The following is a 15,583-nucleotide window of genomic DNA, read 5'->3' as shown; positions in this document are numbered from 1 at the left end:
GGGAGGAAAAGGAAAAGGAAGGAACTGGCTCTATTGAAGTCCTAGCCTGTGCAAGATACAATGTTAGACATTAACTTAGTTAATCCCTAGAGTCACTTTGTGAGAGAAAGAATATAAGTGCAATATTTTCCAGAAAGGGTAATAAAATTAAGGTTAGGCTTCAGAAGAACAGGCATTGCCCATACACCCTGCACAATGGATACCATCTGTAGAAACAACAATTGTCTATAACATTATATTAATGTCTATAGCATTACATTATATAATTCTATAACATTACCAGGACACAAACCTCTACCAGGGAAGACCTACCACTGCTCTGGCATTAACTTACTACAAAGAGTGCTCTCAATACCCAGACAACTTAGCAACAACCTGCTTGCAGGGCAGGTCTCTTTGCATCTAATGGTGAGGTGAAACTAGAGGATGCTCCACATCAGCCTGACTTTGATAAAGGAAATGCACAGAATATAGAATCTTTAAATACAGGAACCTGACACCAACAACAGCTAACGTGCGAAAAAGTTTCACCGGGAGGGACCACGGAGAATGACTCAGGGGTTGGACAGACTGGTATGCCTGGAGCCCAGAGTAAGTCTTATGCCAATAAACTTCTGGGGTGAGGCCTTCTTGTAATCAGGCCAAAAAAATTTTTTTTCGTTTTCCCCATATTTTGCTCAGCCTATGCAAACAATGGCGATTGCCACTTTCACACCTTTACTACTATATATTTTTTTAACACTTATCCTTTAAGAAAGAAAAAAAAATAGCTTACTGAACTTAAAAAAAAAAATAACCGTAGTAGAATGCCTGTCTCGAATACAGACAGGGGATGGGAAGGAGGGAGGGTGGCATTGGGGGTGGGAATGTTGCACTGGTGAAGGGGGTGTTCTGTTTGTGATTGAAACCCAACTATAATCATGTTTGTAAATCATGGTGCTTAAATAAAAAATTTTTTAAAAGAATATAATGTTTAAGGATATTTGAAGTGAACCAGAATTTAAACTTAACACTGTCTTAATCTAAGGCAAAGTGTTTGCTACACAAAGTGGCTTCTATAAGACAACCCGGCCAGATTCAGACGTGCCCGTAGACCAGAACCGAGCACCCACCTAACTATAGCCCTTCCTCCACCTGGAAGGTTAGTGTGTTTCACACAACAACAAGTTAGAATTTTCTATCAATAATTGTACCACACATCCTTCTGTTATTTAACCACCAGACAACAAAGTCTCCCTGGGATTCTAGCAAGAAAAATGTGACTACATTTGAGAAAAGGTGGTAAAATGTTCAAAAAGTATATTTGTACACTATTAAAAACAAGGTAGTGGTGAACACAACAATGTACACAGAGGTTTATTTAAAATGATGTGCAACTGAATCTAATGTAATATGCTATAAATAAACTTCCATTGAAAATGTTAAGTGTTATATTTAAGGGTCAGGGATATTTAAAAGGGCTAGTGAGCAGATTTCACATGAAATGGGACCAAGTTCTTAACCATGGGACAACAGAATTAGCAATACGGGGAGTATTCCCCCAGCACGACTTGATGTAGCTCCAAAACAAAAAGTTTCATATAAGGGTCAAAGAGATAGGACACCAGATAAGGTGCTTGCCTTGAAGGTGGCCAACATAGGTTGGATCCCTGGCACTGCATATAGTCCCTCGAAGCCCTGCCAAGAATTAACCCTGAGCACAGCTGGGTATGGCCCCAAGCCCTCCCCTCCCTGCAAATGTGTAGTACTTAAGAATTTTTTTTAACTTTAACAAATCCCTAAATCATAAAATCCAACTTTATTTATTCTATTTATTTTGTTTGTTTGGGGGCCATACCCAGCAGTGCTCCAGGGACTAACTACATGTAGTCACAAGACTCAAACTTAGATTGGCTGCATGTTAAGCAAGCAACTTCTCTACTGTACTATCTCTCCAGCACTCAACTTTATTCTTATTCAGACCTCCCAACATGTTTCTTCTAATTTATTAAGTTACAAAATTTTAAGCAATTGTATTTGAAATTTTTTTAGAAATAAAACATTAAAAAGATGACTTGTCCATTTTTTAGAGCAAGGTTTCTTAAGCATCTTCTGGCCTTGGTCCTCTTAAAATCTTGTTTTCTTCCTGTAGTCCCCTGTCTGACCAGTCTCCAAGTCTGTGGAGGGGCCCCTTTGAAACATCCTGGAGGCCTTGGGCCCTGATGAAGAAATGCTGCTCTGGAGTCATATTCAGTTCTTCTAGTCTCAGACAGTGCTATGTGACTGAGGCTATAGGCTTCTACCACTACCATCAGACTGATCTGAGAGAAAATATTTCATTTCTTGGCATAGATTTCATCCTTGCCATCTTTATAACAGAAATGTTCCAGACTCTGAGACTCCTGCTAAAATTGTCATAACAGAAGATTCAGTAAACAGGATTCTAACAACTTTCCTCTACAGGACCCGTCACCTTATGCCCTTTGAAGAGAAAGTACTATATTGGAAAAAGAGTACACGATTGTCCTCTGTTAAGTGACCTGACTCCAAATGTTTGTGTGGCCACTTTCTCATTGTGACCTTTGGCAAGGTACTTAACCTCTCTGTGCATTCATTTCCTTACAAGTAACAAGAATAATTTTCCTCTAGTTCAGAAAATTGTTCTGTAAATTCGATAAGAAAGGATCTTGGAAGGGACTGACGGTAGATGGTAGGCATTCTTTTGCTGAAACATTTTTGACATTATTATGATTAGCATCCCTTCACTTAAAGCATTATTTATTACTATAATTATTCCATTAAAGGAGGGGAAAAGAGAAATGTAACTTTCAGTTTCTAATTAAAGGAACATAATCTGATGTGACTTTCCTAATGTAAATAGAATTAGTAGTCAGCTTCCTAAGACACAGCACTTTACTCTATTACTCAGCAGTACAGATACAGAAATAAAGTACTGAACTCCTAAGTAATAACTTTGTAGTTCAGTACCACACCCTATAGACATTCCCTGCAATACTTAAAATTATTTTTAAAAATTTTATAATTAAATTTAAAATGGTTTACAAAATTATTGACAGTTAAGTTTATGATGTTTTAACATATAATGTTTTAATACCAGTCCCACCACCAGTGTCAATTCTCATTACCAGTGCTCCCATATTCTGTTAACCCCACCACCATCACCACCACCAAACTAACATTCGCCCATTCCTGCCTGCCATCTAGGCAGGCACATTAAAAAGTTCAGTGGTTACAGTGTAGATCTCATGTTGAAGCTAGATTCTCAGAGTCTGTGCTTTGGATGTATGGCTATATCATTTTCCCACATTACTAATATTACCAAAGTGCCAACTCCGAGTCCCCCATTACTTCCCTTTCACCTTTTCTTCCTTCCTGCCTTGATTTATTTTCTTTTTTTGTCCTATTCCTACCTAGGAGGAGACCTAGGGTCAAGAATGATCACAGCATCCCAGCTTTATTACATTTCATTTCTTCATCCAAACACTAAAATTACTACTATATCCAAGTAAGACAATTTCCTAAATTTCAAACAAGCCTATTTGATTTTCTGGGTTTTTATATGGAGATGGGGAAGTGATCAGGTTTTTCTTGGGCTCTGTGTTTAGAAATAACTCCTGCAGGGCTCAGGGTTTCATATGTGGTGATAGGAAAGCTGAAGGCAAGGCAAACACTATATCCACTGTACTATCTCTCCAGCCCCTCATTTTATTTTTGGTTTTTGGATCACTCCCAGCGGCACTCGGATTACTCATACCTCTGTGCTCAGAAATCGCTCATGGCAGGCACAGAGGACCATATGGGATACCAGGATTCGAACCACCATCTGTCCTGGATTGGCTGCGTGCAAGGCAAACACCCTACCACTATGCTACCTCTCCAACCCATGCCCCAAAATATATTTTTTTTTTTTGGTTTTTGGGGCCAGACCCGTTTGATCCAGGGGTTACTCCTGGATAAGTGCTCAGAAATTGCCCCTGGCTTGAGGGGACCATATGGAACGCTGGGGGATCGAACTGCAGTCCTTCCTTGGCTAGTACTTGCAAGGCAGACACCTTACCTCTAGCGCCACCTCGCTGGCCCCACCCCAAAACATTTTCAAGCACTATCTTCAAGCTATGAATTCTCCATCTATGCCTAAAACTCCTGTGCATTCAGCTTCCTCTTCCTAGGTATAACAGAATAGAATGTTATTGGAGTATGGACTAACATTCATTGCGTAAATACATCTTTCCTATATAAGCAGAGAAAAGAGAGGGCTAGTTAGAAAGACAGTATACAGCAAGTAGGGTTTTTGTCTTGCAAGCAGCCGATTCATATCAATTCTCTGCACCACATAAGCTATTTTGAGCTCTGCCAGGAGTGGCCCCTGGACACAGAGACAGAAATAAATCATGAGTACTACTAGTTGTGCCCCCACCACCACTAAAATTAAAAGAAAGAAGAGACATTTTCCTTGGATAGATAATTCTCTGATGATCTAAAATATAGATTAAAGAGGGACCTGATTACCTAGATTAAAATTCCTTTCTTCATCTTATCAGCTATGACATTTTTTACAATTTATTTTTTTATAAAGTATCTTTATTTAAATAGCATGATTACAAATATAATTGCAGTTGTATGATTACAGTCATGTAAAGAACACCCCCCTTCACCAGTGCAGGATTCCCACCACCAATTTCCCAGATCTACCTAATCCCTACCCCACCCACACCTGTGTGTGGGTGCACTCATCACTCTATGTAGTGAGCTTCATGTCATGAGCTGCACCTACTGAGAATATAGGGGGAAATAAGGGTTGGGACTGAGGCAGTAAAATATTAGAAATGAGATTTGTAGAGCAGTATCAAGGTCACAATACAAGATGGATGTTATGGATATATAAAATATATGCATACAATACTATCAATAGGAAAACAAGGAGAAAAAAATTCCAATGACTGTCCCAACATAAACCAGTACTAAAACGGCCTGCCTTCCTCCCAAAGTGCATTTCCATTAGTGTAGGGAGAGGTGGGGGGGAAGCCTGAGGACCACTAAGAGTCCACCTGAACCCACTTCTGGCCATCTGAGCTGGCACCCAGGGAAGGCCTGGAGTCAGGGGAAAAAGACAAGGATGGCTGGGGACCTGCCAAGCCTCCCAGCACTCCCCAGGCCAGAGAGAAGGGCTCCGGTATGGGGCCTCCCCAAACCCCATACCTGGCAAGAGCTGGTCTCCAGAATCAAAGAGGAAACCAGAGGCCAGATGTCTGCCTACCCTCCTCCCCATGCACCTCCCCACTGGAGTACGGAGGGAGGGGGAAAGCCTGAGGACCACTAAGAGTCCACCTGAACCCACTTCTGGCCATCTGAGCTGGCACCCAGGGAAGGCCGGGAGTCAGGGGAAAAAGACAAGGATGGCTGGGGACCTGCCAAGCCTCCCAGCACTCCCCAGGCCAGGGAGAAGGGCTCCGGTATGGGGCCTCCCCAAACCCCATACCTGGCAAGAGCTGGTCTCCAGAATCAAAGAGGAAACCAGAGGCCAGATGTCTGCCTACCCTCCTCCCCATGCACCTCCCCCCTGGAGTACGGAGGGAGGGGGAAAGCCTGAGGACCACTAAGAGTCCACCTGAACCCACTTCTGGCCATCTGTGCTGGCACCCAGGGAAGGCCTGGAGTCAGGGGAAAAAAGACAAGGACGGCTGGGGGCCTGCCAAGCCTCCCAGCACTCCCCAGGCCAGGGAGAAGGGCTCCGGTATGGGGCCTCCCCAAACCCCATACCTGGCAAGAGCTGGTCTCCAGAATCAAAGAGTAAACCAGAGGCCAGATGTCTGCCCGCCCTCCTCCCCATGCACCTCCCCCCTGGAGTATGGAGGGAGGGGGGAATTTTACAATTTATTTTACTTATCTTTGCCTTAACTTCATCATAAAGTAAAAAAAATAATAGCATTCCAAAGGTATAAATAAAATATTATTTTTCAGGTAAGTAAATCAATGTAGATTCAGTGAAATAGTAAATGATCAACAGACAAAAGTTGGAAAAAGTCAATCTGTTGCAACTAGATATAATTTGTTATATTAGTGACAAAAGAAAGGAAACCAAACCAAAATACATTTTAAGAAACTGAAGTTCGGTCCTGGAGAGATAGCACAGCGGCATTTGCCTTGCAAGCAGCCAATCCAGGACCAAAGGTGGTTGGTTCGAATCCCGGTGTCCCATATGGTCCCCCGTGCCTGCCAGGAGCTATTTCTGAGCAGATAGCCAGGAGTAACCCCTGAGTATCGCCGGGTGTGGCCCAAAAACCAAAAAGAAAAAAAAAGAAAAAAAAGAAACTGAAGTTCAATCCAACAAAATTTGTTACTACTTTAAAATGCAATTATTATAATGGATTTTAGTATTTTCAGACTGAATATCTATGACTTCACTATTCATAAGGCACCTTGAATACATCAGAATCTACTTAAATCCAATATGACAACAGCAAGGTATGAGGTGGCGGTAGTTAATTCTTGGCTGATGACTTCTGGTTTCCACCCAGCAGAGGCATCTCATCTGTTTTGCTAGTTTTTATTAAATATATAACCTCACTTAATCCTATGAATAACCTTATGAAATGAATAGAATCATTACCATTTTCTAGACCTTTCAAAGATACAAAACATTATGATAATAGTTACAGAACTGGTAAGAGAAAAGCTCTCAGAAGTCAGTTCCTAAACATGTATTAAGATAGATGTTAGACCTAAAACATTCCTAGAATCTATTTTAAAAATAATCAAGGATTAAAATAAGAATCCAATCTCCCCTACTTCTAAAACTCAAATGACATATCTAATATAAGCAGAGGAAGAGAATCTGCCTTAAAGAATCCAATATGCCACAGCTGTCATCTTCCCAAAGCAGATGGCTGGCAGAAAGGGTAGGATTGGTTAAGACACAGATCTGACTTGGCTTGGACCAGGCTCCAATCATACCCTCAGTCTCACAGCCCTGTGTTTTAAGAAACTGACTCAGCCAGTGGCAGGAGAGCCCAGGCGCCTGTGGCTATGAGTAATGGTGGTACAAAGCACATCTGTCTAATCAGAGCTGGTGGTGTCAGTTTCAAGAGTCACAGTAAAACAATGCTTCCACATGGAAAAGAGAATGTCTGTTCATCCAGAACTAAAACTATGTCTTTCTTTCTCCCTCTAATAAAGAGATTTGTGGTGTTACTAACTAGAACTTACATACTTCCCTCAACTATTTCTGGATATATTTATAGAAAAAAAAAAAGACTTACATAGGCATTATAAAACAAATCTATTTCTACTAGCAGCTGTAAAATGTCCAGGAAGCAATTTGTCAACCAGAAAGGCAATGCCTTTATTTTGTCTTTTACTTTTGTCAGCACAGATGTAATAAATAGGAAACTGTTTTTGTAGGTTTTAAGTATTTCACACACATAAGACATCACAATAACCTGGGAATAATTGTTCCGTGCTCATCTCAGCAGACTTTATTTCAGAAGAGTTGATCATGTATTTGGTCACTTATGAAAACATTAAAAATATTTTACTAAGTTTCCATTGAATGTTAAGCAATACACATGCAGAATTAAGCCAGACAATCCAAATTTTGGAAGCCTCAAATTTTCCTATACTTGTCTTTTCATTCCCATTGTATTTTTCAACTCTACTAGTATTCTTTCCTCTTCCCTGTTTCTCTTTGTGAACATTCTACACCAACTGAAAATATTCTTTCCACACATTCTGCCTGTACAAGTCTTAGCATAAGACCATGTGAGTACTAAAATACTGCATTTAATGGTTTTAGAGATGGAAATTTAATTATATAAGTGTACTTAATACCATAAATAACTTGCCCTCACTGTACTTTATTTCCTTTTTTTGTTTTGTTTTTTTTTGTTTTGTTTTTTTGGGCCACACCCATTTGATGCTCAGGGGTTACTCCTGGCTAAGCACTCAGAAATCGCCCCTGGCTTTGGGGGAACCATATGGGATACCAGGGATTGAACTGTTATTCTTCCTTGGCTAGCGCTTGCAAGGCAGACACCTTATCTCTAGCGCCACCTCATCGTCCCAATGTACTTTATTTCTACCAACCTATCTTCCTAACCATGCCAAGAAAGTTCTCTCCCAAAAGGAACTCTTTTTTTTTTTTTTTTTTTTTTTGGTTTTTTTGGGCCACACCCATTTGACGCTCAGGGGTTACTCCTGGCTATGTGCTCAGAAGTCGCTTCTGGCTTGGGGGACCATATGGGACGCCGGGGGATCGAACCTCGGTCTGTCCTAGGCTAGCGCAGGCAAGGCAGGCACCTTACCTCTAGCGCCACCGCCCGGCCCCCCAAAAGGAACTCTTATCCACTGCTGGTGGGAATGCCGTCTAGTTCAACCTTTATGGAAAGCAATATGGAGATTCCTCCAGAAACTGGAAATTGAGCTCCCATACGATCCAGCTATACCATTCCTAGGAATATACCCTAGGAACATAAGAATACAATACAAAAATCCCTTCCTTACACCTATATTCATTGCAGCACTATTTACCATAGCAAGACTCTGGAAACAGCCAAGATACCTTTCAACAGATGAATGGCTAAAGAAACTGTGGTACATATACACAATGGAATATTATGCAGCTGTCAGGAGAGATGAAGTCATGAAATTTTCCTATACATGGATGTACATGGAATCTATTATGCTGAGTGAAATAAGTCAGAGAGAGAGAGAAAGATGCAGAATGGTCTCACTCATCTATGGGTTTTAAGAAAAATGAAAGACATTCTTGCAATAATAACTTTCAGACACAAAAGAGAAAAGAGCTGGAAGTTACAGCTCACCTCATGAAGCTCACCACTAACAGGGATGAGTTTAGTTAGAGAAATAACTAAGTTTCGAACTATCCTAATAATGAGAATGTACGAGGCAAATAGAAAGCCTGTCTAGAGTACAGGCGGGGGTTGGGTGGGGAGGAGGGAGATTTGGGACATCGGTGGTGGGAATGTTGCACTGGTGATGGGTGGTGTTCTTTACATGACTGAAACCCAAACACAATTGTGTATGTAATAAAGTTGTTTAAATAAAACAAAATTTAAAAAAAGAAAGTTCTCTCCCAAGAAGAATAAGAGGAACAAATAGATGAGTGGCAATAACTCGTTTTTTAATGTCCTTCTGTGAAGGGCATGAGTTGGGAAGACCCTTAGTCATTCATGGGTAGTGAGGGGTAGGTACTAGAAGTTCAAAGCAACAGAACTGTGAACATTTCACCTGGATATGTTAATTCTCTACCAAAAATATCTATTTGGGCAAATGTGAATGAAAAATAACAGGCTCACAGATTTTTGTAACTAGCAGGCAGCTCATTTGGTCCAACTCCCTCATGTTAGAGTTAAAAAAGAAAGAACAAAAAGGGATCCAAGAGATAGTATAGTGGGGAAGGTATATCCCTTGAAAGTGGCCATCTTGGATTCCACAGAAGGTTTGCTGAGTACCACCAGGAGTTTTCCCTGAGAACTGCTGTGTGTGTTCCCAAAACAGACAGCTAAAAACAAACAAACAAACAAAATGCCACACAAAGAAACCATGGGTTAAGCCCAAATTGCACAGCATGGTTTTGAGGCAGAAGTAGAAGTCATTTCACTTTCTCCCAACTCTGGCCATCTCTGCCTGGAACTGCCAGGAGCCAAATGCACACCTATAAACTGCTCTGGCAGTAGTGGCTGTTGGCACGCAGCCATGAACCACCCTGCACCATCTTTTCAGTCGTCTCTCTCACAGTTTCTTCTTTAAATGTCTCTGCTGTGCTTTGGGCAAAGAGGGACAACCCTGGAGAGCTCTGAAACTCCCAGGGCAAAATAGGAGAAATTCTTATAAAGAGTCTTATAAGAGTCAGATTTCAAAATGTTGACAATAATTTTTTTTTTTGGTTTTTGGGCCACACCCAGCGATACTCAGGGGTTATTCCTGGCTGTCTGCTCAGAAATAGCTCCTGGCAGGCACGGGGGACCATATGGGACACTGGGATTTGAACCAACCACCTTTGGTCCTGGATCAGCTGCTTGCAAGGCAAACGCTGCTGTGCTATCTCTCTGGGCCTGATTTTTTTTTCTTTTTTATGTAGAAAGTAAGCAGAGGAAGGAAGGAAGGAAGGAAGGAAGGAAGGAAGGAAGGAAGGAAGGAAGGAAGGAAGGAAGGAAGGAAGGAAGGAAGGAAGGAAGGAAGGAAGGAAGGAAGGAAGGAAGGAAGGAAGGAAGGAAGGAAGGAAGGAAGGAAGGAAGAAAGGAAGGAAGGAAGAAGGGGCTGTTACAGAAGTGGCAGGGCATTTTACATGTTGGAAATCCTGAGTTCAATACTCAGTAAGACATACACACAGCATACACACTGTGGAATATGAATTGTATGCAATTCAAGTTACAAACACTAACACCAGACACTCAATCCTTATAGTGCCTCTAATAGGTACAGGTAGAGCAGATGTCTGTAAAACTCAATGTAAAGCAAAGCAGGTTCAGAGAGTCTCCTTGTCTTGCCCAATGTCTCCAGGTAATCAAACATAGTCCTACAGCATAGGCATCTCTGGCCCTCTCCTCTTCCATGTGCAACTGAGCCTGTAAATTTTCTTTTGTAAACCAACAATAACATTTCTTCTTGCTTTTAAGACATCAGAACACACATAAGTCATTTCATAAAGCAAATAGTTTGCCCTGCCACTTCCTTAGAAACATGGTATGAACCTCTCTCAGCTGGCAAGTAAATGACGCTGAAAAAAATTCAAAAGGATTAATCTTGTGGCATTAATTTATTCTCAACATTCTTTTTTTCTTTTTTTGCGAGGGCGGGGGTTATTCCTGGCTCTGCGCTCAGAAATCACTTCTGGCAGTTTTGGGGTCCATATGGGATGCCGAGGATCAAACCGGGGTCCATTTCGGGTTGAAAGCATGCAAGATAAACACTCTGCCACTGTGCTATCTCTCCTGCTTCAATTCTCAACATTATTTCAAAAAATAGTGATGGTTTTTAGCTGTGACACTAATGCCTTAAAAAATGAGAGGTGGGGGCCGGGCGGTGGCGCTAAAGGTAAGGTGCCTGCCTTGCCTGCGCTAGCCTCGGACGGACCGCGGTTCGATCCCCCGGCGTCCCATATGGTCCCCCAAGCCAGGAGCGACTTCTGAGCGCATAGCCAGGAGTAACCCCTGAGCGTTACCGGGTGTGGCCCAAAAACCAAAAAAAAAAAAAAATGAGAGGTGTATTTTTTAAATTACTACATAGAGATGTCAAAAATAAAATTTGGAAACATATCCCACATTTAATTAGTTATTTTTGTGAAGCTCTACTGATTACTACATTAGTATCATTAATGCTAACCTTAATTAATCATTAATGCTAACCTTTTATCTTTTCTTTCTACAATGAATGTGTCTAGCTTTTATAGTAAGCACTTATGCAAATAGCATACTCAGTTTTTAAATGGTTAAGAATGCAGCAATCCTATTAATACTGCATCATTTCTATTAGTTAAAAAAATAACATGAGGGTCAGAGTGTTAGTACAGTTGGGTAGGGCACATATCTTGTTCATAGCCAGTATATGAACACAATACCCAGTACTCCAGCCCTACCTGAAGTTCAGAACCAGCAGTAATCTCTGAACACAGTTAGGTGTGCCAAACTCCCCTTAATACCAACACTGAGAGAGAGAGAGAGAGAGAGAGAGAGAGAGAGAGAGAGAGAGAGAGAGAGAAATAGAGAGACACAGACAGACAGACAGACCTAGGGTTTGCTCCTCAGCATTACAAAAACAAACAATAAATTAAATGATACAGGGGTCAGCAAACATTTCCAGGAAAATCCAGAAGCCTACAGAAGCACAGTTTACTGTTTTTGAGGAAAAACTGCTGGTTTAGAATTATGGGTTCAGGATAGGGGCCCCAGGCCCCTAGGCCACTCACATTTCTGTAGACAAGCAGGCTGCTCTCCACAGGGCGCTAATTCACTCATTTCCCAAATATTTATTAAGTGGAAGCTGAGAAAGATTTCTTAAGGGACAGTAGAATCACTCACAAGTCAACAGTCAGTTCTAACGGATCAGAGGTGGACAATCAGTCTTTCATTAGTCTTCAACCACCTCTACGATCCAGCTAGCAGGGACTTTGCGCCACACACAGACTTGAAGCTAGGTAGGAGCAGAATTGGTTCTGAAATAAGACTGGCATTTAGATACTAAAGCATTTTCTATTTCCCACCCCAAAGTTCCTATACCCTAAATGGCATTAATGCCTCTGAAACATTTTGAATAAGGGCTGGAGTGATAACACAGAGGCAAGGCATTTGCCTTGCATGTAGCCCAACCTGGGACAGATTGGGGTTCAATTTCCAGCATCCCATATAGTCTCCCAGTCTGCAAGGAGCAATTTCTGAGTGCAGAGCCAGGAGTAACCTCTGAGCAATGCCAGGTATGACCCAAAAACAAAAACAAGGGACCAGAGAGATCACATGGAAATAGGGCATTTGCCTTGCATGCAGAAGGGCGAGGTTCGAATCTTGGCATCCCATATGGTCGCCCGAGCCTGCCAGGAGCAATTTCAGAGCATAGAGCCAGGAGTAACCCCTGAGTGCTGCCAGGTGTGACCCAAAAATTAAAAAAAAATTTAAAAAAAATTTAAAAAAAGAAAAAGAAAAGAAACACTTTGAACAGTATTTGACATCTAGTGAAAACTCAATGTTAGTCATCACTGTTCTTATTCCAATTTATCCCTTCTCGAAAGAAGAAAGAAAGAAAGAAAGAAAGAAAGAAAGAAAGAAAGGGAAGAAAGAAAAGGAAGAAAGAAAACATAGGAGTCCCATGGTTAGCTATGTAGATGTATATAAGGACAGCAATCTTTCTGAACCTCAGTTTCTTAATAAGATGGGATTTGGGTTGTGACAACCTCTTAGGCTTTGTGAGAAATAAAGAAGGAAATGTATATTTAAAAAAAAAGAAGAAGAAAAGTGATAAATCAGAGAGACAATAAAGTCATCAAGGCATTTGCCTTGTTTGATATCCACCCAGTTTCAATCAGCAACACAGCCCAAATGGTCCCCTGAGCCCTGCTAAGTTAACTTTGAGCACCACAGAGTGTGGTCTCCACAAAGTGCCTGATCCTATAAAATTCAATGCTGCCATAGCTTTCTTCCCCATTTCTTTTGCTGGGTCCCAGAATCTGATATCACCTAGGGAAAGATGTGCAGAAAAACCACCAGAGTGTTAGGGAGGAGGGCATGCTGGAGGCCTTCAATGGCGATCCATCCAAGCCTCAGCAAAATTAAGCCTCTTTCGTGCTGTATTTTGCTGCTGTCAATGAGCCCACCATTTCCTCCTGCACCAAGTGGGGTCTGGAGGCTCCCAGTGGTTTGAGTGCAGAGTCTAGCATCTGACTCTTGTCCTAAGTTTCCCCGGGGTTCCTCTTGCTCCCCCTACCAGGTCCCATGGGTCAGGAGACTATGATTCACTGTCCTTATCTAGACATACATCTCAACTAGAGCCATGGCCCTGGAGGTTGCTGGTCACAAATCAACACTAATAGAAAAGAAGAACTTTTCATTAAGGCAGGAAGTGGAGCCTCTTTGATTCAGATTTTATGGAGTAAAACAAGAAAGACTCGAATTCCATTTGCTACCCAAAGTAGCGGCCCAAAGAGTTGGTTTTTCACTTGGAAAGAATACAGTTCCCACCTCACTGATTTATATATAACTCACCGAGGGGCAGACAGACAGGTCTGGTTAGAAAGCGAATTCCCTAACAAATATCAATTTCTCAAATAGAAAAAAACATCAGCTTCCAATTCTCCCTTCCCAACACCCCACCTGTAGACAGGTCCTGCGCACTTCGTCTTCAATATGCGCCTTTAGGAGCAGCTACTCAGCAAGGTGCGGCCAGTCACCTAGATTTAGTCTTCAGTTGCTGCAAGCACTGCCAACAGCTTGGCAGGCTGTGTTCTCTTGCCACCGACCTCCAGATTCGGTCCCCTTCTGGGGGGTGGGGGGAGGGCGTCGAAGCTGGGCCTTACTTGAGTAGATGCAGAAATTATGCAGATATTTCCGAAGTTCCCCTCAACGCTTAGAGCTTGGAAAAATTAAAGAGCATCACTGCACACCAACTCCCTCATTATCCGTGGACAGACAGACCAGAAAGGGAAAGCCAATGCCTGCGGGAACAGAGGTTCCAGCAGAGACTTAGCAGCAGCAGAGGTGGTTGCATCAGGCGGGGCGCATTACCTTCCTACTAAGAGGATGCAGCTGCGAACCTCCTCCCCGCCTCAGCGCTCTGGCTCTTCTGCCCAACTCGCTCCTAACAACCCAGGTGTGACCCAGCGGCTGTCAGCTCCAGCAGCTCGTGCGGGCAGGCTCCCACTAACTAACCAGTGGCGGGCCGGGGCGGAGCGCGGGGAACTACGCCTCTTGAGGCTGGCTAATGGCGCTGAGACCGCAGCTGCCCGGCCCCGCCCCGCCTCGCAGGGGTTGCAGGAAGCGCTTTCTCCAGCCGCTGGCTAGCATCGACCCTTCTCCACCTCCACCTGGAACGCCCTTTCCTCTGATCCCTGCACTTCTCCAGGCCCAGCCAGGGTACCATTCCCCCCACTTAACTTTTTTTTCACTGCAGGTGAATAATGAAATAGGTTGTTTTTCTATTGTTTGTCTTGTTTTGGTCGGGGCGGGGAGGAGGTGGAAGTTAATTTTTTTTAATTTTTTATTTAAACAACTTTATTACATACATGATTGTGTTTGGGTTTCAGTCATGTAAAGAACACCACCCATCACCAGTGCAACGTTCCCATCACCAATGTCCCAAATCTCCCTCCTCCCCACCCAACCCCTGCCTGTACTCTAGACAGGTTTTCTATTTTCCTCGTACATTCTCATTATTAGGATAGTTCGAAACGTAGTTATTTCTCTAACAAAACTCATCCCTGTTAGTGGTGAGCTTCATGAGGTGAGCTGTTACTTCCAGCTCTTTTCCTTTCCTGTCTGAAAGTTGTTATTGCAAGAATGTCTTTCATTTTTCTTAAAACCCATAGATGAGTGAGACCATTCTGCGTCTCTCTCTCTGACTTATGACTTATTTCACTCAGCATAATAGATTCCATGTATATACATCCATGTATAGGAAAATTTCATGACTTCATCTCTCCTGACGGAAGTTAATTTTTGACCATTATGCATCCCCTTCAGAGCTGGAAGAGTCAGTCAGTGGAGCTCGCTGCCCTCTGTAATATCTCTGGACTTGTGGTTCTTCGGATAAAAATTCCTGACCGGGTTAAGACTATTAAATGAGTGGGTGAAAACAAAGTGAAAACACTTTGCAAGTGTTTCATACAGCTATACTGATACACATAAGTTTGCCCATTTGTTTCAAAGGCAGAAAGGTCTGGCTGGAAGGGGGTTGAGTGATGGTCCAGCATGGAGGATGCTTCCCTTTATGCAGCCTACTCAGGTTTCATCCCAAGAACCTCATATGATCCCAGAGCCCTCCAGGACTGAATCCTGAGCTCAGAGCCAGGAATAAGCCCCCGCACTGCTAGGTATGGCCTCAAAACCAAAAAGAAAAGTAAAGATCTGACTTAAGTCTC

The 15,583-nt window shown here is 42.4% G+C and overlaps 1 protein-coding gene across 5 annotated transcripts in view; it reads right to left on the bottom strand.

Annotated features, from left to right (window-relative positions):
• SYTL2 (synaptotagmin like 2) overlaps positions 1-14,339 on the bottom strand; it is a 122,032-nt gene extending 107,693 nt beyond the window's left edge. For all 5 annotated transcript variants that reach the window (XM_049780013.1, XM_049780014.1, XM_049780016.1 and 2 more), the window contains exon 1: positions 14,232-14,339. The gene's annotated coding sequence lies outside the window, so the exon portion shown is untranslated. The remainder of the gene's footprint in view (positions 1-14,231) is intronic.
• Between the last annotated feature and the right edge of the window lie 1,244 nt (positions 14,340-15,583).

This window comes from Suncus etruscus, chromosome 9 (assembly GCF_024139225.1).
Source record: "Suncus etruscus isolate mSunEtr1 chromosome 9, mSunEtr1.pri.cur, whole genome shotgun sequence".
Lineage (NCBI taxonomy): Eukaryota > Metazoa > Chordata > Mammalia > Eulipotyphla > Soricidae > Suncus > Suncus etruscus.
Note: the sequence above shows the minus strand (reverse complement) of the source record. Positions and strands in the feature narration are given on the sequence as shown.